The 25,906-nt window shown below is 34.5% G+C and overlaps 2 protein-coding genes across 3 annotated transcripts in view; one reads left to right on the top strand and one right to left on the bottom strand.

The window, feature by feature from the left end:
- The window catches only part of LOC142336075 (sodium/potassium-transporting ATPase subunit beta-1-interacting protein 1-like), a 193,321-nt gene that overhangs the window by 38,400 nt on the left and 129,015 nt on the right, over positions 1-25,906 (bottom strand). The window lies entirely within an intron of this gene.
- LOC142336072 (dual specificity mitogen-activated protein kinase kinase 6-like) overlaps positions 21,711-25,906 on the top strand; it is a 49,075-nt gene continuing 44,879 nt past the window's right edge. Inside the window, exon 1 of the mRNA XM_075384583.1 lies at positions 21,711-21,714. The gene's annotated coding sequence lies outside the window, so the exon portion shown is untranslated. The remainder of the gene's footprint in view (positions 21,715-25,906) is intronic.

Here is a 25,906-nt window from a genome sequence, read left to right as displayed (position 1 = left end):
GCGAAAACGTTTGAGTAATTTAACGATTTTATAACGATCTTTAAAGTTTTTAAGCCTTTCATACGGTCATGTATTTAAACAGTGATGTTGGAAAGACCCCGGGGTATGTTTTGAGGTATGATCACGTGATTCTGAATATTTTGCACATAAGTCCACAAATTATAAAAAAAGTGCTCAGAAGAGGCAAATGTAAGAAATGTGAGAATTGCTTCCATGCAAAATGCAAAAAAATGATGATCAATTAACACTAAAAACTAGTCCAATGTAAAAAAATATCGTAGAAAGGACTGTTCACCGCGGTTTTAAAAGCACCAGCACCAGACAAAATTGTGCCAAAACTTTGAAATCGAATCTATGTTATTTTGTTTAAAAATCAAGACCCTGAATGTTGGAGATCTAGGATGATCGGCGATGCTTTATAAAAAACTACAAGTAAACCCCAACTAAAAGTGGTGGCAAAAAACACAACAGATGGGACAGCAACCACAAGTGAAAGATATTATAAAATTAATTTTCCTGAAGTACCTTAGCTCCGTCTTCAGAATGTTATTGAGACACTGAACTGATTGAGCAGCACGCTGTTGTTTTGGAAGAAACAAAGAACACATGAAACCAACAATCGAAACCATTACAGCGCTTTTGTCGGAAGATGTAGATGTTTCTACAGGATGATGCGCCCAAAGTGCCCAAAAACGCCCGAACGGCTCAAGAAAGCACCCGAAAAAACATTTAATCCAATGGAGCATGAAGTGGAAAATAGATGACGCCTGAGAAACAGACCGAAATATTTAGATGATTACGTTGGATTTTAAAATGCTAGGGTTGAAGTTAACCTCTGTTTTATAGCAATCACATGTTCCACACAAAAATTTATTTATATTTGTTTTTGTTTCAGGTTCAATAAAAACTTGAAGTAAGCATCTGAGCAACACATTAATCTGAAGCTTTACAAATTAGTAGATGCAAGACATACCTGAATCCGCAGGACCACTACAACAAAAGGGAATTAACACTGAAATGTGAAGTGCAGAAAACATGTTCGGCCTAGAGAATTATTCGAATTGGCTTTCCTTTAACATTTTTAACATTTCAAAAATGGTCGAAGTAAAAACCTATTGGTGTATTAGAAATATTCGAAAAGACACGTTAGTGTATGTATTCATTTTTGTAAATTCTCAAATTAGCAAGTTTTTAACTCCTGACCATGCAAGTTATTGCGAAAACGTTTGAGTAATTTAACGATTTTATAACGATCTTTAAAGTTTTTAAGCCTTTCATACCGTCATGTATTTAAACAGTGATGTTGGAAAGACCCCGGGGTATGTTTTGAGGTATGATCACGTGATTCTGAATATTTTGCACATAAGTCCACAAATTATATAAAAAGTGCTCAGAAGAGGCAAATGTAAGAAATGTGAGAATTGCTTCCATGCAAAATGCAAAAAAAATGATGATCAATTAACACTAAAAACTAGTCCAATGTAAAAAAATATCGTAGAAAGGACTGTTCACCGCGGTTTTAAAAGCACCAGCACCAGACAAAATTGTGCCAAAACTTTGAAATCGAATCTATATTATTTTGTTTAAAAATCAAGACCCTGAATGTTGGAGATCTAGGATAATCGGCGATGCTTTATAAAAAACTACAAGTAAACCCCAACTAAAAGTGATGGCAAAAAAAATACAACAGATGGGACAGCAACCACATATGAAAGATGTTAAAAAATTAGTTTTCCTGAAGTACCAAGGTAACATCTGCCGGCAATTGAAGCAAAAATTGAAAAAAGAGAGAAAATATAACCATCTTCTCCACGCGAAATCTACAAACATGTTTACCTTCCCCGAAAACTAGTATTGATAGCAAGCTGAAATCTCATATGGTCTACGAACTCAGTTCTTGTGGATGCAATTCACCCTATTTTGGCCAAACTTGACGATATTTAACCACGTGTGATTTGGATCATTAAAAAATTGGTTTACCGGTGGGCCAGCATGTTGTGGAATGCTGTGGGGCTCGAACAGCCTTTAATTATAAGACAGGTGATCAGTGCAAAGATACCGAAAAGTTTATGACCAAAGAAATTCTACACATTAGTAGAAGCAAGCCACAATTGAATACGTAGAACGAGTACAAGCGCGGGAAATTAACCTTGAAAAAACAGGTGCAGAAAACAGGTTCTGTCTAAATATTTTTTTAATTGGCACTCATCTAACATATTTAACATTTTAACAGATTTTAAAGTGCAAACCTGTTGGAATTTAACAAAACTGAAAATGTATATAGATAATCAAGAAATGTGACTGTTTGTATTCATATTTGTAAACATTTAAATTAGCAAGTTGTTATCTCCTGACTATGCAAGTTATTGCGATAACGTTTGATTAACTTCACAATTTTATATCGACTATTAAATTTCTTTTAGCTTTGCATACGTTCGTATGTTTGGACGGTGATTTTGGAAAAACTGCGAAGTATGTTTTTAGGTATGATCACGTGAGTCTGAAACTTTTGCACATTAGTGCACAAATTATTTAAAAAAAAGAAAGCCCAAGAGGAGTCGAATTGGTTTCATGGAAAGTGCCAAAATAATGATGATAAATTTTACGCTAAAACGAAACACATGGTGTAGTCTGGATCTAAATGTTCTAATTTTAACAAACTAGATAGCAAACCGGAAACTGAAGGACAATTATTCGAAGGAAACATAGACAATGAAATTTTTACTGTAAGTGGTGAAGTGGACTGGTTGATCAAATAATCAACACCCTTAATAGGAACATGAAATTCAAAATAAAGAGGACAGAAGAAATGATAAATTAGCATTCTTAGACATGAAGATTAATGTAAAAAGCTGTAAGGAATTTAATTGTTAGTGGTTGAAGAAACCAACAGATACGGAAGTTGTCCTGGATTCCCATAGCTCTGTGCCAATCAAATCCAAGAAAAACATAGTGGAAAGGACTGTTCACCGCGATTTTGAAGCGCCAGCAAAGCAATGATTTGGAAAAATCTCGAGGCCTGCTTTGTTGTATGATCAGGTTCTACATTTTTTAAACAAGGAAAATCCTAAATCTGAAACTTTTGCCCATAATTTCACAGATTACAAAAACTGAAGCTCAATTAACAAAATTCTTGACTCATTTTCGCACTAATACAAAACTTAGGTTAACAGAAACATTTTTGTCAGGAAAACGTTAATCTTCAGTATGGAACACGTTAAACTGATCAGTGTTAGTGTTTAGAAAAGATTGCAAACCAAACTAAAAAGGAAAGAAAGAACATGGCATTGCAACATGTGTACCAAAAAGCCTTATTCGTGAGAAAATGACGGCGTAGTTGAATTTTTGTCAACTTGTTTTGAGTGAATTTGCGTAGAGTGTTACAAACGAATTGAACAACACTCAAAAGAAAAATGTTTACAAAACTTGAATGATCAGCTTAAAAACAGTTAATGAACAGTTAACGAAATGTAACAGAGGAAACTGTCAAAAACGCATTTTGTTCAAAACATAACTGAAGACGAACAAACTGAAGCATCTTTTTTTTCAATACATTATTGATCACCAATCCAAAATCGAAAAACATCTTGTTTTTTTAACAACAAAAATTATTGTGCAATCAAATTCTGGCCCGCTTTAGCTTCTTGACGATGACATATTTTGTTGTTTTTTTGTTTTATTAATGAAGTTAAACTTCAATTTTTTATTAATATCATAAATATAACACTAGATGAGCATGCATCCAGGGAAATTAATTTAATCAGAATTAAGAAATGACTGAGCCATTTAAAAGGCAAGAGATTCGGTTCTGAATGATTTTTGGCTTCCAAAAACCCTCAGCAAAAATTTGCTGTTCTTGAAAGATACAGAACTTACACTAACTAGTTCAATTACTTAAGATAAAATCAAAGCTTCTCAAAAACTAGAAATGAGAGGCAAAACAATCAAGCTAAAAAACGTTTTCCAAGAACTACAAAATTTATCAACGAAATGAAAGCTCCTTAGATTTTTCTGCTGAAATTACAGCGCTAAAGAACTCCTTGGACTAAATGATAACAAATAGTTATAAATTGAAGAAATCTTATTTCGTTGATAAATCTTCATTTGTTTTTTATGTTCTGATAATTTTCCCAATTGTTTTTAAGCTTCATTAATTAGCTTCTTATTTATAATTCGTGAGAATATTTCTTTCAGTTTTAGTAATTAAACCAGTTTTTGTAAGTACTGTATCTCTTCTTAAAATGAGCATGCCTAAGCAAAAACTTCTTTTTCGTTGCAAAACATTGATGTGGGCTGCAGACTTTCCTCACTATTGTTGTTGAATCCAAGCAAACTTTTAAATTCCATGCACAATTCCTTCATGGTCAAGCAAAGATGCATTGTGCGTAATTGCTTCCAATTTAATTAACCATTCAATACAAATTCAAGACAACCAATCATTCTCGTCCAATTGAAAATTTTGAACTTTACCACTCTTTAATAGTGAACCGCAAAAAATTATTAACTAGAGGTCTAAATCAACAACTAACAATTTTTTCAAAGTTTTTGTGAAAAAATGAACCAAAAAAATCTGGTTATCTTTTGAGGTATAACGTAACGACTAGTAAACAGTTAGGATTTACAAAACAAAATATCAACTAGCAATGCTCTACCCTTATTGGCGGAGTCAATTCAAAATAAACTGATAATGAAAAAATACATGCATCTCTATTGGCCTTATCAAAAAATTTGATTCTATTTTTCCATTACAGCTAATAAAAACTGAATGAAGTAGAATCTAACCTTTCGGCAAAAAAGTTAAGTGAAAGTTTTCTAACCAATTAGTTTCAACAACTATGCGTCAATAATGTTTACTCTGGTTGGTGCCAAATGCAACTATGAGTTCCCAGGGGACTTTGATTGGTCCATTAATGTTTAATTGATATAATAACGACCTCAATCCTAAGCAACAAATCTTAATAAACAAAAATTAAACAAATAGCAGATGATTGCTTTTTTTCTTCAGATGAAAAAGAACATTCAAATACTTAGCCACAAAACTTTATTGGCATGTTGACCATAAAACTGTTGTTGAAAACAGCAAATGCAAATACCTTGGCGGCATAAAAAATGACAATAAATTCCAGTGTGAGTCTCAAGTCATAACAATTTTGCAAATCAGGGCTGCAGCAGATAAAAATATATATCTATTCAAATAAAAACAGAAATTCTGGATAGAGTTCTCAACTCTTTTTCGTTATCGCCTATAAAATGATCCCTTATGTTAATTATCAAATATAGGAAAAATTTAACATCGCCGCCTCAATGAACCTGCGGTTTGCAGAGGTTTTTTTCGGATCTAAATACTAAAATTCAAATCTTAGAATCGGCCATAACGTTTTAGGAGTTCAGCAAAGAATTGACTTACGCTCAATTTTCGATTGCAGCACCAAAGAAAATCTAGCAATCAAAGCTCAAAGCTTCCGATTGCAAGTTACCACATACATAAACGAACACAACCAATCAATTTCCAAGATCACGAGTTGAAAATTTATCTCAACAATTCTTTTTTTTATAGAACAGCTGAAAAAAATGAAGAACTCTAGATAAATCTCTACCAATAATAACCATTAAAACAAAAAAGAGAAAATTTATTCAAAAAGATCTTCGTGACTGCAATTTATACGGGAAGTCATATTGGACTCTGAGCATTCACATTGAAAAAATTAATGTGCAATCAAATTCTGGTCCCCTTTAGCTTCTTGATGATGACATATGTTGTTGTTTTTCTGTTTTATTATTGAAGTTAAACTTTAATTTTTTATTAATATCATAAATATGACACTAGATGAGCATGCATCCAGGGAAATTAATTTAATCAGAATTAAGAAATCACTGAGCCATTTAAAAGGCAAGAGATTCGGTTCTGAATGATTTTTGGCTTCCAAAAACCCTCAGCAAAAATTTGCTGTTTTTGAAAGATACAGAACTTACACTAACTAGTTCAATTACTTAGGATAAAATCAAAGCTTCTCAAAAACTAGAAATGAGAGGCAAAACAATCAAGCTAAAAAACGTTTTCCAAGAACTACAACATTTATCAACGAAATGAAAGCTCCTTAGATTTTTCTGCTGAAATTACAGCGCTAAAGAACTCCTTGGACTAAATGATAACAAATAGTTATAAATTGAAGAAATCTTATTTCGTTGATAAATCTTCTTTTGTTTTTTATGTTCTGATAATTTTCCCAAACGTTTTTTAGCTTCATTAATTAGCTTCTTATTTATAATTCGTGAGAATATTTTTTTCAGTTTTAGTAAATAAACCAGTTTTTGTAAGTACTGTATCTCTTCTTAAAATGAGCACGCCTAAGCAAAATCTTCTTTTTCGTTGCAAAACATTGATGTGGGCTGCAGACTTTCCTCACTATTGTTGTTGAATCCAAGCAAACTTTTAAATTCCATGCACATTTCCTACATGGTCAAGCAAAGATGCATTGTGCGTAATTGCTTCCCATTTAATTAACCATTCAATACAAATTCAAGACAACCAATCATTCTCGTCCAATTGAAAATTTTGAACTTTACCACTCTTTAATAGTGAACCGCAAAAAAATATTAACTACAGGTCTAAATCAACAGCTAACAATTTTTTCAAAGTTTTTGTGAAAAAATGAACCAAAAAAATCTGGTTATCTTTTGAGGTATAACGTAACGACTAGTAAACAGTTAGGATTTACAAAACAAAATATCAACTAGCAATGCTCTACCCTTATTGGCGGAGTCAATTCAAAATAAATTGATAATGAAAAAATACATGCATCTCTATTGGCCTTATCAAAAAATTTGATTCTATTTTTCCATTAAAGCTAATAAAAACTGAATGAAGTAGAATCTAACCCTTCGGCAAAAAATTTAAGTGAAAGTTTTCTAACCAATTAGTTTCAACAAGTATGCGTCAATAATGTTTACTCTGGTTGGTGCCAAATGCAACTATGAGTTCCCAGGGGACTTTGATTGGTCCATTAATGTTTAATTGATATATTAACGACCTCAATCCTAAGCAACAAATCTTAATAAACAAAAATTAAACAAATAGCAGATGATTGCTTATTTTTTTCAGACGAAATAGAACATTCAAATACTTAGCCACAAAACTTTATTGGCATGTTGACAATAAAACTGTTGTTGAAAACAGCAAATGCAAACACCTTGGCGGCATAAAAAATGACAATAAATTCCAGTGTGAGTCTCAAGTCATAACAATTTTGCAAATCAGGGCTGCAGCAGATAAAAATATATATCTATTCAAATAAAAACAGAAATTCTGGATAGAGTTTTCAACTCTTTTTCGTTATCCTCTATAAAATGATCCCTTATGTTAATTATCAAATTTAGGAAAAATTTAACATCGCCGCCTCAATGAACCTGCGGTTTGCAGAGGTTTTTTTCGGATCTAAATACTAAAATTCAAATCTTAGAATCGGCCATAACGTTTTAGGAGTTCAGCAAAGAATTGACTTACGTTCAATTTTCGATTCCAGCACCAAAGAAAATCTAGCAATCAAAGCTCAAAGCTTCCGATTGCAAGTTTCCACATACATAAACGAACACAACCAATCAATTTCCAAGATCACAGGTTCAAAATTTATCTGAACAATTCTTTTTTTTATAGAACAGCTGAAAAAAATGAAGAACTCTAGATAAATCTCTACCAATAATAACCATTAAAACAAAAAAGCGAAAATTTATTCAAAAAGATTTCGTGACTGCAATTTATATGGGAAGTCATATTGGACTCTGAACATTCACATTGGAAAAAATTTGATTCTAGTTATTATCGAAAATTGACAGAGCCCAGAATCCTTTTTTTTGTGCTCAAAATCTGAAATTTTTCTTCTTTAGGCCGATCGACTGATTACTCAACTGCTTGTATATACTAGATATTTAATTAAATCAAAGCTTCTTTTCTTGTTCTTTTCAGTTGTATATATAATTCCGAAGTCGAATTGTTTAGTTTTCATCAGCTCTGGTTGATTTAAAAGCAAAGGCTTCCCCCTGTAACAGATGGAGATGAGGTTTGCTCTCATTATCAAAACAGACATTATTTAACAAAGTCACAAAGGAATTGCGAAGTTAGTTACATCTAATGTGCGTTATCCTCTCTTAGGAAATTGGTGGGCATAATGAATCCGTGAAACTTCCATTACATACGCATAATGAAGGCATTTTTAACCGTTCACAACAACAGCGAAAATCAATGTCAACGCCAAACACTCCTTTACTTAGGTCAAAATGATATCGCTTCAACATTATTGCATTCCACTGAAAAAGGGCATCATTACGAGCTTGATGCTCTTTTTCAGTGGATAAGTCAACTGAACTATCCTCGTTCTTATTCAACTGGCTCATAGTTGTCGTACTTTTTGGTCTCCAGCTAATTTGTCTTTTTTCTTCCTAATTGGTTTGTTTTTGCTCCTGACCAGGCTGGGTTAAGAGTAAAGGATTTTGAAGTCATACTAATTTTTCGTGTCCATTAAAACGGTCTTCGGACTGAGAGATGTTTAGGCCGCTTTCCCTCAGAGGTAGTAAAAATGTACTCCAGTTTTTTTTTATTGTAGATGGGATTCGTGGATAGCTTAACGTTGATTGATTTCTATCATTTTTTCAAAAACTCTTCGATATTAGGGGATTTTATTTGCTAGAGAAGTCAATATATGCTGAACTGATGAATTGAAAGGTTCATAAACATTTTCATGTGAAACATTTGAATGAAGAGTTAGCATTTTTATAAAGATTTCTGCTGTGTTAATGATCTCCATGCAAACTTTTTTTGTCCCATTAAGACCATTACACATACTTTTTAGGGAGATGTCCTCTTTTTATGAAATGGAACTTTCTAAAAAGATAACCAACACCATCACTACGTTCTTTCAGCGATTAATTAAAATTTTTAGGTTATCAAGTGAGCCGACTAAATTACCACCGTTTGCGTAGTTGTCGATTGCTACCTATTATTCTTTGTTTTAGATTAACACACTACAAGATTTCTGCCAATTTTTCTTTTTAAGACATCCCTAATTACTAGCGATCGTACACCGGAAATTTTATTAAGAACTACTAACCGACATGCATTGTACGGAAGAAGGAAGGCAAAATGTGAAGTTGATCAGCAAATTGTTAGTTTGGCTAAAGATTTGCATAAACCAGTTCAGGATGCATTGATGATGCCGCAAGCCTCCTCTAATTGTTGGAATTAAAATCGGAAATACCATGATTTATCTGCGTCTTTATAGCAAATTTTTCAATGAGGCATGGAATTTTCAATCACGGGTTGATGGTATTGCAATTCGTTTGAACGGTTATTGCCAAAATAGTAACTGAAATTTGCTTTGCGGGGTACTCTATCACTTAAGACTTCAATCACAAACTTTTTCGTCATTTTTATCAGTTATGTCAGGAACAACACTTTTCGCCTCTTCAATAAAAATTCGAATTGTTTTGAAATTTGAAATGTCTTTGTCAAACGTTTCGTCAACAGAGGGTTTTATTATAGTTCTGCTCACAATATCGTTCAGAGATTTGGATCGAGAAACATTAATTGTCCCACTTCGTTTATTGATCTATGTTGAAGACAGACAAAGCAGGAATGTTGACTTCTACTGATCTGGCGAGTTAGAGAACTTCATGTAATAATTTCTTTTTTATGCCGACCAACGTTTTTAGATTAATTTTTACTTCGTTAACAATCCGCAAACAATTGGTGGTTTTTGAATATCTGTGACATTTTTTCTTTTAAGATTGTAACGTAAAGCTAGGCCATGTTTTTTCAATGAGTCCAAGCCTCCACTCAATTCATGTCCAGAATTTTTGTTCGGAGGAAAAATTATTTGTTATTACTTACTAGTAGATTTTTGCCTATATCTCTCTTTTGCAATGTTGGCGGGTCGTACAATCTTAAATATATTCAAGGGTTGACAGTTGGACGTCATATTTGCTTTCCTTCAAATCAATACGGTTCATTAAGTCATGGATTTCAAATTAGTGACTGAGCCGGAGTAGTTTTATTGTTAAAAGTAGTTGTCTATAGTTCCCTTTTTCAAGTTAAATCCATGTTGTAGCATTTTGTCGCAATTTTTAAATTTTTTAAAAAATTTTGCGAGTTGTTTGGTAACCATGCCCAATAGCAGTAGGTAATTGTCGGTACAACGTATGATATTTAAGTGTTTAGTTTTGATTTTAGTTGACACTTTTGTGAAATGTTTCCTTTGAAAACGAAAAGTACATCTAATTCTTTTTCGTTTCCGGAATGAGCGGTTTCCATTTTAAAAAGATTTGCTGAAACTTCCCTTGCAAGGATGAACTAATTTTTCACTTGGTCTGGCAGATGGAGATCAAAAAACGCCGTTATAAATCCTTTGTATTTTAGGAGTGAGGTTGATATAACTAGGTCTCATTTGGTTATTTTACACCGAGTTGCCAACTTTGGTTGTAGTTTCTGTATTATATTGCTTCTCATTTATTAGTTTTTTATAATTAGTAAAACCAAAACAAACTACATCGCTAAGATGTTCAGGCAATTCACTGATAAAAGTTATGAAGAAAAGAAGTCTACTGTGGTCATTGACTGATTCATTTTATAAACAGTATTCAGATAGAGAAATCGCATTAAAATTGCCAATCGGCTATTTCGAAAAGCAAAAAAATTGCGACAGAAATTGTTTCTTACAAAGTCATGAACTTTATCACCGGTAATTTTCACAAGATTTCTGAATTTACAAATTAGAGGACTTATGTGTTGATAGCAAAGCACATCCGATTTGTTTCCGTCCTATTTGACTTATTTTCCAATATGTAGGATAGCGATTGTTGTTAGTTATTGATTGGAGTGATAATGTGGCGGTTTTCATGAATTTTTAATCGCTGTTTCTATAGTATAAGCCAGAAAAAAGCGTCTTGTTGTTAGCCATCAGAATCGAGTACCTAAAACACGCATAAACTCTTGAAAAAGTGTGCATAACATAACTGCAAAAGAATGAAATCTTTAAACTAATAAAAATCAAAAAAGACGTGCTCAGATTTGGTGTTCTTCGGTTCCTTGCACAATTTTGAGAATGATAGTGAGCGAAAGGGATCTCATGTACCAAAAACAGACTGATAACAGTTAAGTTCCTTAAGTGCAGTGTGACAGCAAAGATTAAGTTGAAACTTAATCTGAAGACTGCTTTTAATATTTTCAGATACAGTTGGTTCCGCAACCCTTTCTTATTAGTCATTAGCATTGTCAATCTGACAATCATATTAAAGGGCCCGTTGTGGCATTCGATGAAGCGGCAACTAACTCAATACCGACTCGGTTTTCGGTACCGCTAGATTTTGTTCCGTGTTTGCGAGACTAATTGTTTCCTCTTGCAAAAATACGCAATTTTTGATGAAATTACTCCCATTTATGTACTATGCTCACGCTATAACTAGGCCTATGGTCCTCATTTTTGTTCTCTACTCGAATGCTAAAATACGTTTCTCCGGTACCGGTGGAATGAGATTTCTTAGGAATGAGATTTAGAGTAGAAAAGACGACTACTTATGCGTTTTTGGTTCTGGAACACAAAAAAATGATGCTCTGATTCCTGAAAAAATTCTGATGCCCTGATCGTAGAATGATGCCCTCGTCAGAATTTCATACAATGAAAACATACAATGGTCTGTCCCATTTTTGGAAAAAAAATTTAAGAGCAACAGCAGAGCAGTAACGGCAATAACATTGCTTTGCCTTGTGAACTTGGAATAATTTTATTTGCACTAAATTTCTTTAGATTTAGACGCCAATAAACCATCCATGTTAAAGGGTTAAATTTTCCAAAGATTTTACAATTGATTTATTGATAGCATATCGGTCACCGAAAACCCCAAATGGAAAACTTCAGTAAAAAATATCAATTTTTAAAACTTTGGCCGGTTTCTAGGAAGTTTAATCCAGTCGCTCTATTTTAATTATATAGCAAAACATTGGAAGAAATGAGAAGATACGATACAAAAATCATCAGTTACGAAAATTTTTTTCTCATTTTTGTTGCAACTTAAAAAAAGAATCAATAACGAATATAAAAACCTAACAAACTTTCAAAACTTTTAAAACCTAAATCCGAAATTTTTCTTGAAATCTGTTAGGTAATTACGAATCAGCAAGCAATTGACCAAAATTAAAAAAAACTTGTGTATTATTAAGACAAATGTGTCAGGATCAATTTTAAAAATTGAACATTTGTTAATTGAGTGAAACTCAAAACACTTGGAAAGAAGAGGCGTAAAAAAGTCATGCGAACTCCTGCTTGCACAAAATTTTTGCAACAAAAAATTTCGTCTCTCGATTTTGTTCCGTACTCTCTGCATGTTTTTTTAATTTAATCGCTTTTCTACCTTCGTTTTCACTAATTTTGCTCTGTCAAAGTCTGCCGTTTGTTTAGTATCTGATTGTTTTGTTCTATGTTGTTTTGCTCCAATTTTTTTCTGCTTGCGATGTAGTTCATTGATTATAAGTGATGGAATATGATTCAATCTTGTCACAAGTTGGCTGGTCCGTTTTTTGATATTTTCGACTTTAATAGTTCACTTATACCCCTTGGTAGTATACTAAATATTTGCTACCGCATGCTGTTGAGTTATCGTATGGCTGTTGGTTGTTTTGGCTCTGTTTCCGTTGGGGCCATGACTTAGCTTTGTTCTGGAGTCCCCGTTACAGCGTTTCCTCTTTCTCCTCTAGAGATTTTTGAGTGTTGTAGTGCATTGGTTTGTATCACATTTTTTTTCTTTGCTATCACATGTAGCCAATTCATCTGCCAGTTTTTGCTTCAGTTGTCTTTCTCTCACCTCATTCTGGGGCATGCCTTAGTTAAAGCGGCCATTTCGTCATCATTATTTCTCTCTTTGTTGCTTTTCGTGCGCGCAATGATTCCGATTAGTCCGTTTTGTTTCCCGAAAAGCTGTGCGACGTTCAGGCCACGTTTTCTTTCTGTTCGTTTGGCTTTCAATTTTGTCGTCTGATATTTCTCCTGCGTTCCCGCCTCGTTTGTTTTTTTTCGTCTTGTCTTCACTTGTTTGCGCGGCCCTCTTTTTCGCTTTGTCTGTTTCAACGTTCATCTTTTCGCTGCATGTTACTTCGTTTACTTGTAATTGCCTTGCACTAAGCTACAGGGTCACCTCTTTTCCGCTCTTTCTAGGCTTGGTTGCCCAGTGTTCTCCATTTGGGTTCTGTAAGCTCTAACCTTGTGGTTCTGTTTGTAAATACCTTGCCCTTAGGGTTCGGCCATTTTTACTATCCCGGCCGAGCAGCAAGATAAACAGAAGAGACTCTGTAATGCAAAATCCTACATCGAGTTCAATTTAAATAACATCCACAAAAACATCACTGACGGCATGTACATTGGCTATAAGGAGGAGTTATTGTATGATTATGAGTTGGTTTGATTCTGTTGCCGTCTGGCTATGAGTTAGCTATATTCTGAAGTTTTTTTAACCATCTCTGTTCTGAAGTATTTACTAACTTGACCACTTTTTTAATGTTCTGATGCATTGGTGTATATCATATTTTGTTCTCTGCTTTCACATGCAGCCATGTTATCTGCCAGTTCTTGCTTCAGTTGGTTTTCCTTCATTTAATTCTGGACAGTGATTTAGATAAAGCGGCTGTTTCTAAATCGTTTCTCGTTTTGTAACGCTTTGTGCACCCGTTTTGTCAGACCCGTCATAGCTGTTTGCCAAATAGTCTTGCGTTGTTCAGACCGCGTTTTCATTCTGACCGCATGGTTTTCAATTTTGCCGCCGAATTGTTGTCCTGCGTTTGCGCCTCGTATTTTTTTTGTTCAATCTTGCGTTGTTTTTTGTGCCTTTTTTTGCGGCTTGTCTCAAACCATAGTTTCAGCTGCATACCCGCACGTTAGATGCCCTCCTTTCTGTTGCTTAGACTTGTTACGATGCCCTACTGTGCTACTGGGTGAAATCTCTCCTGATCTTCCTCTGCGGCTTGATTGTCAGGTGATCTCCATTTGGTTTTGGTAAAACCCTAATTTTATGTGTCTGTTCGTAACCCTATATCACTGTCGAGCAGCCAGATATATTGAAGAGATTTTATAATGTAAGATCTTATCTTGAGTCAGATTTTGGTAACATCCACAAAGACATCACTAATGACATCAACACAGAGATCGCCAATAAGGGAGGGTTAAAGTTGAATACTTGATTTCTAAGCTAAAACGTGACTTCGGTAATTTGAGCAGAAGGATGACAAACTGCTTGGATTGGTCATTGAAACCGAGGAACTTGATTCAATTTATTTTGTTCTTGAGCAATTGTTGGCTGAATTAAATAAGAAAAACATTACGTCACTCAATGTGACTGGAAGATGCATTGATACATTGATACAATTGATGTCCACGATAAGGTATGATAAAAACTTCTATCTTCATGGCCGCTCGAAAAGAAGTTCAAGAATACAACGGCATTTTTGTGCATCCAGCGTAGACGGGAGATTCGGGTGGCAAAAAAAGAACGCCAAGGATTTTCTTGTAATGCCATCCCAGCTTAGTGGGTGCATACTATTTGCATTCCCCATAAGCATTACCCATATTTATTCATGAATGATTTTTCTGGAAATGGCACGTGCTTTAACTGGTGCATATCAAACTGGGGGCACAAAAAAGAAGATCCTATTTTTTGAATCTGAGTAACTAAAGTGACGTATTTTGCAATAGAAGTCTTGTTCAATTCCCAACTGACAAATGTTATAGCCGGTGTAGAATCTCGTAGAATCTGTGCTGCATCTAGTGAAATATCAACAGAATGACTTGATTCTTTGTGTTTAATGTATACATAGGACGTTGCTACTAAGTAAATAGCGTTCGCTGTTTCTAAAAAAACGATAAAACTTGACTTTTTGTCAACCAATTAGAATCGAATATCTAAAATAAGCATAAATTCTACTAGAAAGTGCAATAAACATGACTACGAAATATCCAAATTTTAAACTAATCAAATATGGCCTGTTTAGACTCTGTAATATTTTATTTCTTTTACAACATTGAACTTGAAAGTGAGGGGAATAGATCTCGGGTACCAAAGTGGACTGACAATAGTTGAATTCATTAGACAAGCATCAAGCTTTGCAGTCTAAAAAGCACATCGTTATTGAATGAAAACACTGCGACGGTCTCATGTTAAGTTCAAATCGGAGGACTGTTTTTAAAATTTTGAGATATAAGTGTTTCCACAACTCTTGCTATTAGTGATTAGCAATACCGATCTGACAAACATATTAAACGGCCCTTTGTGACACTCGATGAAGCGGCAACTAACTCATGTTGATCCAGTTTTCATTTTCGCCACAATTTGGTCCGTGTTTACACGAATAGGTTGTTTCCTCTTGCAAAAAATTAAGTAATTTTTTAGAAATATCAGTCCTACTTCTTTACTATGCTCACTTTATAACTAAGCCTATAGTCCGCCTTTTTTGTTTTCGAATTTTAAAAAAAAACTTCTCCCGTACCGGTTGGAAAAAGATGTCTTAGGAATGAGAATGGCACTGGAAAAGACAACCACTGATGAATTTGTGGGTCTGGTTCATTACGAAGATGATACTGCTCCGATGCCCTGATCTATAAACTCCTTAAACAGATCAAAAAGCACTTCGTACTTTAGTAAAAACACTGTGATGGTCTCCGGCTAAATTGTTCTTATACGTCTAGTATAAGCGCATAATGACAAAAAAGATTAAGTTGTTACCCTATCGGAAGACCGGTTTTACTTTTTGGTTCCACAACTCTTGTTATTTGTGATTAGCTTTATCGAACTGCCAAACATATTAAACGGCCCCTTGTGACACTCAATAAAGCGGCAACTAACTCATATTGACTCTCCTCTCGTTACCGCCACAATTGTTTTCCGTGATTAAAAGAACCAGTTGTTTCCTCTTGCAAAAACAAATTATTTTGAGGATTTTCAGTCATACTTCTGTACTATGATTACTTTATAACAAGCCCTACGATCCTCCTTATCGTTCTGTAATCGAACGCTAAAAAACGCGGTACCGGATGGAACGAGATCTCTCAAGAATGACAATTGAACTGGAAAAGACAACTACTGATGCATTTGTGGGTCTGGAACATTACGAAGTGATGTTATGGTACCTGAAAACGCTCTGATGCCTTGATCATTGATCAATTGAAACCATACAATGGTCTGCCCCATTTTTGGAACAATTTTTTAAAAACAACAGCAGAGCAGTAGCGGAAAAAAACATTGCTTTGCCTTGTGAACTTGGAGCAATTTACTTGGAATAAATTTCTTTAGATTTAGACGCCAATAACCCATCCATGTTAAAGGGTTAAATTTTCCAAACATTTTACAATTGATTTATTGATAGCATAGCGGTCACCAAAACCCCCAAATGGAGAATTTCAGTAAAAAAACATCAGTTTTTAAAACTTTGACCATTTCTTCTAGGAAGTTTGGATCATTCGCTCCATTTTAATTATATAGCAAAACATTGGAAGAAATGAGAAGATACGATACAAAATCTTCTGTTACGAAAATTTTTTTCTCATTTTTGTTGCAAAAAAAAAGAACCAATAACGAATATAAAAACCTAACAAACTTTCAAAACTTTTAAAACCTAAAACTTTTCTTGAAATGTTTTAGGTAATTACGAATCAGCAAGCAATTGACCAAAATTAAAAAGAAACTTGAGTATTATTATGACAAAAGTGTCAGGATCATATTTTAAAATTGAACATTTGTAATTGAGTAAACTCAAAACACTTGGAAAGAAGAAGCGTAAAAGAAGTCATAAGAACTCCTGCTTGCACAAAATTTTTGCAACAAAAAATTTCGTCTCTCGATTTCGTTCCGTACCGTCTGCATGTTTTTTTTAATTTAATCGCTTTTCTACTTTCGTTTTCACTAATTTTGCTTTCTCAAAGTCTGCCGTTTGTTTAGTATCTGATTGTTTTGTTCTATGTTGTTTTCCTCCAATTTTTTTCTGAAAGACTTTAAGAGCAACAGCGGAAGCAGTAACAGAAAACCAACACATTACACTGCATTTCGGACTTGCACAAAACTATTGCAGTAAATTGTTTTAAAATTAGACGCCAATAAAACCATCCTCTTTAAAGAGTTAAACTTTATAAAGAGATTACAATTGATTTGTTTTTGCATACCAGTCTTCAAAAAATCAAATTGGAAAATTCCAGACAAAAAATATCAAATTTGAACATTGTCGCACTTTTCTAGAAAAATTGAACCAGTTGCTCCACTTTGGTTCTAGAGCACTTCCTAAGCTATGGTTTGAATTGAATGATGGGATATGATAGTAAATTGTTAAGTTATGAAAGTTTTTCTCAATTTCGATGCAACTTGAAAAAGTTGGAGAGTCAATAAAAAAATAGAAAACTGTTTTTTAAAACTTAAAACAGCATATTTACTTGAAATTTGTTAGGTAATCTTGAAATAGCAAAAAGCATTTCTGCTTTCTTCTTCACTAAATTTGCTCTCCCGAAGTTTCCTGTTTGTTCCGTTTCTTATTGTTTGGCAACTTTTACTGTCTGTGTTCTTTTACTCCACGTTTTTTTCTGCTTGCGATTTAGTACGTTGATTAATGTGAAGTATGATTCAATGTTGCTGCAGTTTGTCATTATGCTAGCTTGCAGTTTGGTCGTTGTGGTCTGATTAATTTTCAAGATGTAAATTTGTACACTTACAAGTTGTATGTTTTGTATTTTTATGTTTTCAACTTTGATAGTTCTTTGATGCTTTTTGGTAGTACATTATTTTTTTGCTGCCGCTTGCTCGTGAGTTATCGTGTGACTGTTGTTTGGTTTGGTTCTGTTTTCGTTGGGGCCATGATTTAGCTCTGTTACCGCTAGAGTGTTTATTAACTTTTTGAGCTTTTTGAGTGTTCTAGTGCATTGGTGTATACCACAGTTTTCCTCTTTGCTATATTATGCAGCCACGACACATTCATATTTTGGCTTCAGTTATATTTTTTCACTTCATTCTGGGTCGAAACAGCTTAAACGGCTGTCTCGTCTTTATCGTTTCTCGTTTCTTGCACTTCGTATGCCCGGGGTTTCCGAACCGTCCGCTTCGTTTCCCAATTTGTCGTGCGTCGTTCAGTAGTCGCCTTTCCGTTCTACAAATTTGGTTTTTAATTTTGTCGCCCAAAATTTCTCCTGCTAATCAGCCTCGTGCATTGGTTTTTCCGTTCCGTCTTGCGTCTTTCGCGGGTCCTTTATTCCGGTTAATGTTCAATTTTGCGCTACACAGAGGCAAGGTTGATGCTCTCGCTTCTGTTGCTTACCTTCATTGCGCGTGGTACGTTGCTTAAGGTGATGGGGGTATAATTCAATTTTTGCTGCATTAGTTTTCTCGTTGGTCGCTCTAGTCTTGGAAGTTTTTAGGATGTGAAATAGTTGACAAACCATTTGGTTGGTTTGTTCCTTGATGTTTTCGATTTCACTGTTCACTGATACTCTATGATTGTATAATAATTTTTTGCTGCCACATTTTGTTGAGTTATTGTATGACTGTTAGTTGGTTTGGTTCTTCTGTCGTCTTGGCTATGGCCTAGAGTTGTTCTGAAGTTACCATTAGAGAGTTTCTAACTTTCCCGGATTTTTTGAGTTTTCCAGTGCAATTATACATATCATATAAATTTTGCAAGTCATTTGCCAGTTTTCGCTTCCTTTTGTATCAATTTTTTATATCGTTGCACTTCATACACCCGGTGTTTGCGACCCACCATTTTCTTTCCCGTTTTGTTGTGTTTCAGCACGCATTTCCGTACTATATTTGATTTAACTTTTGTCACCCGCTTTTTGTCCTGCGTTCCCGACTCGTCTGTTTCTTGGTTCTGGCCCTCTTGCGTCTTTTTTGAGGCCTCTTTTTGCGGTTGCCTGTTTAAACTCACGTTAGATGCTCTCCCTTTTGTTACTTACCTTTGTCGCGCACTGTGCTACTCAGCAAACACTTTCCTGCTCTTCCTTGGTTTGGTTGTCAGGTGGTCCCCAATTGGGTTTGGTGAAACCCTAATCCAGTGTGTCTGTTTGTAACCATATCCTGAGAAGACATGCATTTCAATATCCCGATGGAGCAGCAAGATAAATAGAAGAATTTTTATCAAACAAGATCTTATCTTGAATCAAATTTAAATAACATCCACAAAGATATCACTGCCATAGATTAACAATAAGGGAGAGTTAAAGTTGAATTCTTGATTTCAAAAAGAAAAGGCGCCATCGACAAATTGATCGGAAAAACGCCGATCTGCTGGGATTGGTTGTTGAAACCGAGGAACCAAATTCAATTTATCTTGTTTTCGAGCAGCTGCTGGCTGAATTAAAAAGGAACAACATTGAATTACTCCATAGGACTGGAAGCTACATTGATACATTGATACAATTCTTCACCGAGATATCATATGAGAAGTAATTCATCATCATGGCCACTTGAAGGAAAGTTCAAACCTAACAACCGCAACAGCGTAAACATGAGATTCCGCTGGCAACAATTGAACGACGAGGATTTTTTAGTGCCCAACCCCAACTTAGTGGGTGCATGCTTTTTGCATGCCCCATAAGTATTAGCAATATTTATTCAATATGACTTTTCTTAAAATGACACGTGCTCTGTAACTGGTGCATATCGAAATGAGGAGCACAAACAGGGAAGATCACAGTTTCTGAAGCTGGGTAATTAAAAAGTGCAAAATTTTCGAATGTTTATATAGAAGTCTGTTTCTTGACAAAGTCCTGTTCAATTTCCAATTGACCATTGTTTTTGTCATTGTAAAATCAAAATTGCTGTAAAAAGTTTTGCATCTAGTCAAATCTAGTTCAACAATCTGACTTCATTCTTTGTGATTACTGTATAAAAAAGATGTTGCTACTAAGTGAAAAGACGTTAGTTGTTCCAAAGAAAAATCGAGAAAAAATTGTCTGTTTGTTAGCAAACGATAATCGAATATATAATTCAATCATAAATTCTCGTAAAAAGGCAAAAATTATGACACCAATCTTTAAACTCATCAAAAAAGCGCGTTTAGATTTTGTAATTTTTAGATTTTTTACAACTATGATCATGATAGTGAGCGGCATGGACCTCAGGAACCAAAAGTGGACTGATAATCGTTAAACTACTTAAACTGGCATCAAGCTTTGCAGTCTAAAAAGCACATAGTACTTGAACAAAAATACTGCGACGGTCTCATGTTAAGTTTTGTTATTATATAGCTTAAGTGCATATTAACAAAAAAGATTAAACTGAAACCCAATCGGAAGACTGGTCTTAATATATTTAGATGTAATTGGTTCCGCAACTTTTATTAATAATGATAAGCAAAATCAATCTGACACACATATCAACCGGCCTCTTGTGACACTCGATGAAGCGGCAACTAACTCATGTAGACTCGGTTTTCATTTTCGCCACAATTTTTCCGTGTTTACACGAATAGGTTGTTTCATATTGCAAAAAAACGTAGTTTTTGAGAAATTCCAGTCCTAATTTTTTACTATGCTTACTTTATAACTAAGCCTATGGTCCTCCTTTTTTTTATTCGAACGCTTAAAAACGTTTCAACCATACCGGAATAGATTTCTTAGGAGTGAAAATTGCACTGCAAATTACGGCTACTTATGCATTTGTGGGTCTGAATCATTACGAAGATGATATTGTGATTCATTTCTATTTTTTACTTTGCTCACTTTATAACTAAGCCTGTGGTCCTCCTCTTTTTATGTATTCGAACGCTAAAAAACGCTTCTCCCGAACCGGTTGGGAAAAGATTTCTTAGGAATTCACCAAAAAGAGCAAAGGAATATAATGGTAACAAATCTATCATGATCAATTCGTAAAACCAAATGTCCATTAATTGAGTGAAACTCAGAGCAGTTGAAGAATAAGAGGTGTGAAAAGAATGTGCACAGAAATTTTTGCTATAACTCATAATGTCGTTCAATGTCGTTCAATTTCATTCTGTATCGTTTGCGTGTTTTTACTGGCATTTTTCCAGTTTTACTTCCTTTTTCACTAAATTCGCTTTCGCAAAATCTCCCGTTTTTTTCGTATCATAGCGTACTGTGTTGTGATGCTCAGCGTTTTTTTCTGCTTGCGATGTGGAACTTTGATTAATGTGATGAAGTATGATTCAGTCGTGCTGTAGTATGTTGATTATACTAGCTTGCAGGTTGGTCGTTGTGTTCTTGTTAATTTTCAGCATGAAAACTGTTGATTCTCAAGATGGATGGTTTATATTTTGATGTTTTCAGCTTTGATGGTTCTTTGACGCCTTTTGGTTGAATACTAACCTTTGCTGACGCTTGCTTTTCAGTTTTCGTGTGACTGATGTTTGGTTCGGTTCTGTTACCTTTGGGGCCATGACTTAGCTACGCCCTTAAGCTACCGCTATATTGTTCCTTACCTTTCCGAGCTTTTTGAGTGTTCTAGTTATTTTTAATGTACTCGAATGCTAAAAAACGCTTGTCCCGCCCCGGTTGGAAAAAATTTCTCAGGAATGAAAATTGCAATGGAAAAGACAACTGCTGATGCATATGTGGGTCTGGATTATTACGAAGATGATATTGTGATTCCTGGAAATGTTCTGATACCTTGACCTATGAACTCATCAAACAGTACAAGAAACACTTCGTACTTGAATAAAAACACTGCAACAGTCTCTTATTAAATTGTTGTGATACTTCTAGCTTGAGTGTATAATGAAAAAAAAAGATTAAAGTGAAGCCCAATTGGAAGACTGTTTTAATATTTTTTAGATGTAATTGGTTCCGCAACACTTGTTATTAGTGATTAGCATTACCGATCTGACAAACATATTAAACGGCCCTTTGTGACATTCGATGAAGCGGCAACTAACTCATGTTGACTCGGTTTTCATTGTCACCACAATTTTTTCCGTGTTTACACGAATAAAATGTTTCCTGTCGCAAAAAATACGTAATTTTTGAGAAATTTCAGTTCTACTACTTTACTATACTCAATTTATAACTAAGCCTATGATATTTCCCTTTTTTATGTATTCGAACGCTAAAAACCGCTTTTCCCGTACCGATTGGAAAAAGAATTTTTATGAATAAGAATTTATCTGGAAAATACAACTACTGATGCATTCGTGGGTCTGGATCACTACGAAGATGATATTCTGATTGCTGGAAATGCTCTGATGCCCTCATCTTTGAACTCCTTAAACAGTACAAAAAGCACTTCGTACTTGAATAAAAACACTGCAACGGTCTGTTTTTAAATTATTGATATACTTCTAGCTTAAGTGCATAATAACAAAAGTTAAATTGAAAGCCTATCCGAAGACTGGTTTTATTATTTTTAGATGTAATGGGTTCCGCAACTCTTGTTATTAGTGATTAGCAATACCGATCTGATAAACATATTAAACGGCCCTTTGCGACACTCGAAGAAGCGGCAACTAACTCATGATGACTCATTTTTCATTGTCGCCACAATTTTTTCTGTATTTACACGAATAGGTTGTTTCCTCTTGCGAAAAATACGTAGTTCTTGAGAAATTCCAGTCCTACTTCTTTAATATGCTTACTTTATAACTAAGCCTATGGTCGTCCTTTTTTATTTATTCGAACGCTTAAAAACGTTTCGCCTGTACCGGTTGAAAATAGACTTCTTAGGAGTGAAAATAGCACTGGAAATTACGGCTACTGATGCATTTGTGGTTCTGGATCATTACGAAGATGATATTGTGATTCCTGGAAATGTTCTGTTGCTCTGATCTATGAACTCCTTAAACAGTACAAAAAGCACTTCGCTCTTCAATAAAAACAATGCAACAGTCTCTTGTTAAATTCGTGTTATGATTCGTGGTTAAGTGCATAAAGACAAAAAAAGATTAAGTTGAAACCCAATCAGAAGACTGGTTTTAATATTTTCAGATGTAATTGTTTCCTCAAATCTGGTTATAAGTGATAAGCAATATCGATCTGACAAACATTATAAAGGGCCTTTTGTGACACTCGATGAAGCGGCAACTAACTCATGTTGACTCGGTTTTCATTTTCGCCACAATTTTTCCCTGTTTACACGAATAGTCTGTTTCATATTGCAAAAAAACGTAGTTCTTGAGAAATTCCAGTCCTAATTCTTGACTATGCTTACTTTATAACTAAACCTATGGTCCTCCTTTTTTACTTATTTGAACGCTTAAAAACTTTTCACCCATACCGGTTGAAAATAGATTTCTTAGGAGTGAAAATTGCACTGCAAATTACGGCTTCTGATGCATTTGTGGGTCTGGATCAATACGAAGATGATATTGTGATTCCTGGAAATGTTCTGTTGCTCTGATCTATGAAGTCCTTAAACAGTACAAAAAGCACTTCGCTCTTCAATAAAAACAATGCAACAGTCTCTTGTTAAATTCGTGTTATGATTTGTGCTTAAGTGCATAATGACAAAAAAAGATTAAAATGAAACCCAATCAGAAGACTGGTTTTAATATTTTCAGATGTAATTGGTTCCTCAAATCTGGTTATAAGTGATAAGCAATATCGATCTGACAAACCTTATAAAGGGCCTTTTGTGACACTCGATGAAGCGGCAACTAACTCATGTTGACTCGGTTTTCATTTTCGCCACAATTTTTCCGTGTTTACACGAATAGTTTGTTTCATATTGCAAAAAAACGTAGTTCTTAAGAAATTCCAGTCCTAATTCTTGACTATGCTTACTTTATAACTAAGCTTATGGTCCTCCTATTTTATTTTTTTGAACGCTTAAAAACTTTTCACCCATACCGGTTGAAAATAGATTTCTTAGGAGTGAAAATTGCACTGCAAATTACGACTACTGATGCATTTGTGGGTCTGGATCACTACGAAGATGATATTATGATTCCTGGAAATGTTCTGAAGCTCTGATCTATGAACTCCTTAAACAGTACAAAAAGCACTTCGCTCTTCAATAAAAACAATGCAACAGTCTCTTGTTAAATTCGTGTTATGATTCGTGGTTAAGTGCATAATGACAAAAAAAAGATTAAGTTGAAACCCAATCAGAAGACTGGTTTTAATATTTTCAGATGTAATTGGTTCCTCAAATCTGGTTATAAGTGATAAGCAATATCGATCTGACAAACATTATAAAGGGCCTTTTGTGACACTCGATGAAGCGGCAAGTAACTCATGTTGACTCGGTTTTCATTTTCGCCACAATTTTTCCGTGTTTACACGAATAGGTTGCTTCATATTGCAAAAAAACCGTAATTCTTGAAAAATTCCAGTCCTAATTCTTTACTATGCTTACATTTTAACTAAGCATATGGTCCTCCTTTTTTATTTATTCGAACGCTTAAAAACGATTCACACATACCGGTTGAAAATAGATTTCTGAGGAGTGAAAATTGCACTGCAAATTACGGCTAATGATGCATTTGTGGGTCTGGATCATTACGAAGATGATATTGTGATTCCTGGAAATGTTCTGATGCTCTGATCTATGAACTCCTTAAACAGTACAAAAAGCACTTCGCTCTTCAAAAAAAACAATGCAATAGTCTCTTGTTAAATTCGTGTTATGATTTGTGCTTAAGTGCATAATGACAAAAAAAGATTAAAATGAAACCCAATCAGAAGACTGGTTTTAATATTTTCAGATGTAATTGGTTCCTCAAATCTGGTTATAAGTGATAAGCAATATCGATCTGACAAACCTTATAAAGGGCCTTTTGTGACACTCGATGAAGCGGCAAGTAACTCATGTTGACTCGGTTTTCAATTTCGCCACAATTTTTCCGTGTTTACACGAATAGGTTGCTTCATATTGCAAAAAAACCGTAGTTCTTGACAAATTCCAGTCCTAATTCTTTAGTATGCTTACTTTATAACTAAGCCTATGGTCCTCCTTTTTTATTTATTCGAACGCTTAAAAACGATTCACACATACCGGTTGAAAATAGATTTCTGAGGAGTGAAAATTGCACTGCAAATTACGGCTACTGATGCATTTGTGGGTCTGGATCATTACGAAGATGATATTGTGATTCCTGGAAATGTTCTGTTGCTCTGATCTATGAACTCCTTAAACAGTACAAAAAGCACTTCGTTCTTCAATAAAAACAATGCAACAGTCTCTTGTTAAATTCGTGTGATGATTTGTGCTTAAGTGCATAATGACAAAAAAAGATTAAGTTGAAACCCAATCAGAAGACTGCTTTTAATATTTTCAGATGTAATTCGTTCCTCAAATCTGGTTATAAGTGATATGCAATATCGATCTGACAAACATTATAAAGAGCATTTTGTGACACTCGACGAAGTGGCAACTAATTCATGTAGAGTCGGTTTTCATTTTTGCCACAATTTGTTCCGTGTTTACACGAATAGGTTGTTTCCTCATGCGAAAAATACGTTATTCTTGATTAATTTAAGTCCCAATTCTTTACTATGCTCACTTTATAAATAAGCCTATGGTCCTTTTCTTTTGATGTATTCAAACGTTAAAAAAACGCTTCTCCCGTACCGGTTGAATGAGATTTCTTAGGAATGAGAATTGCACTGCAAAATACGACTAGTGATGCATTTGTGGGTCTGGATCACTACGAAGATGATATTCTGATTCCTGGAAATGCTCTGATGCCCTGGTCTTCGAACTCCTTAAACAGTACTTCGTACTTGAATAACAACATTGCAACGGCCTCCTGTTAAATTTTTGTTATATTTCTAGCTTAAGTGCATAGTGACAAAAACAATTAAGTTGAAACCCAATTGGAAGATTGGTTTTAATAATTTTTAGATATAATTAATTCCTCAATTCTTGTTAGCAGTTATTAGAAATATCGATATCATAAACATAATAAACGGCGTTTTGTGACACTCCATGAAGCGGCAACTAACAC

This window comes from Convolutriloba macropyga, chromosome 3 (genome assembly GCF_964194025.1).
Source record: "Convolutriloba macropyga chromosome 3, txConMacr16.3, whole genome shotgun sequence".
Classification (NCBI taxonomy): Eukaryota; Metazoa; Xenacoelomorpha; order Acoela; family Convolutidae; genus Convolutriloba; species Convolutriloba macropyga.
This window is presented reverse-complemented; position numbering and strand designations above follow the sequence as displayed.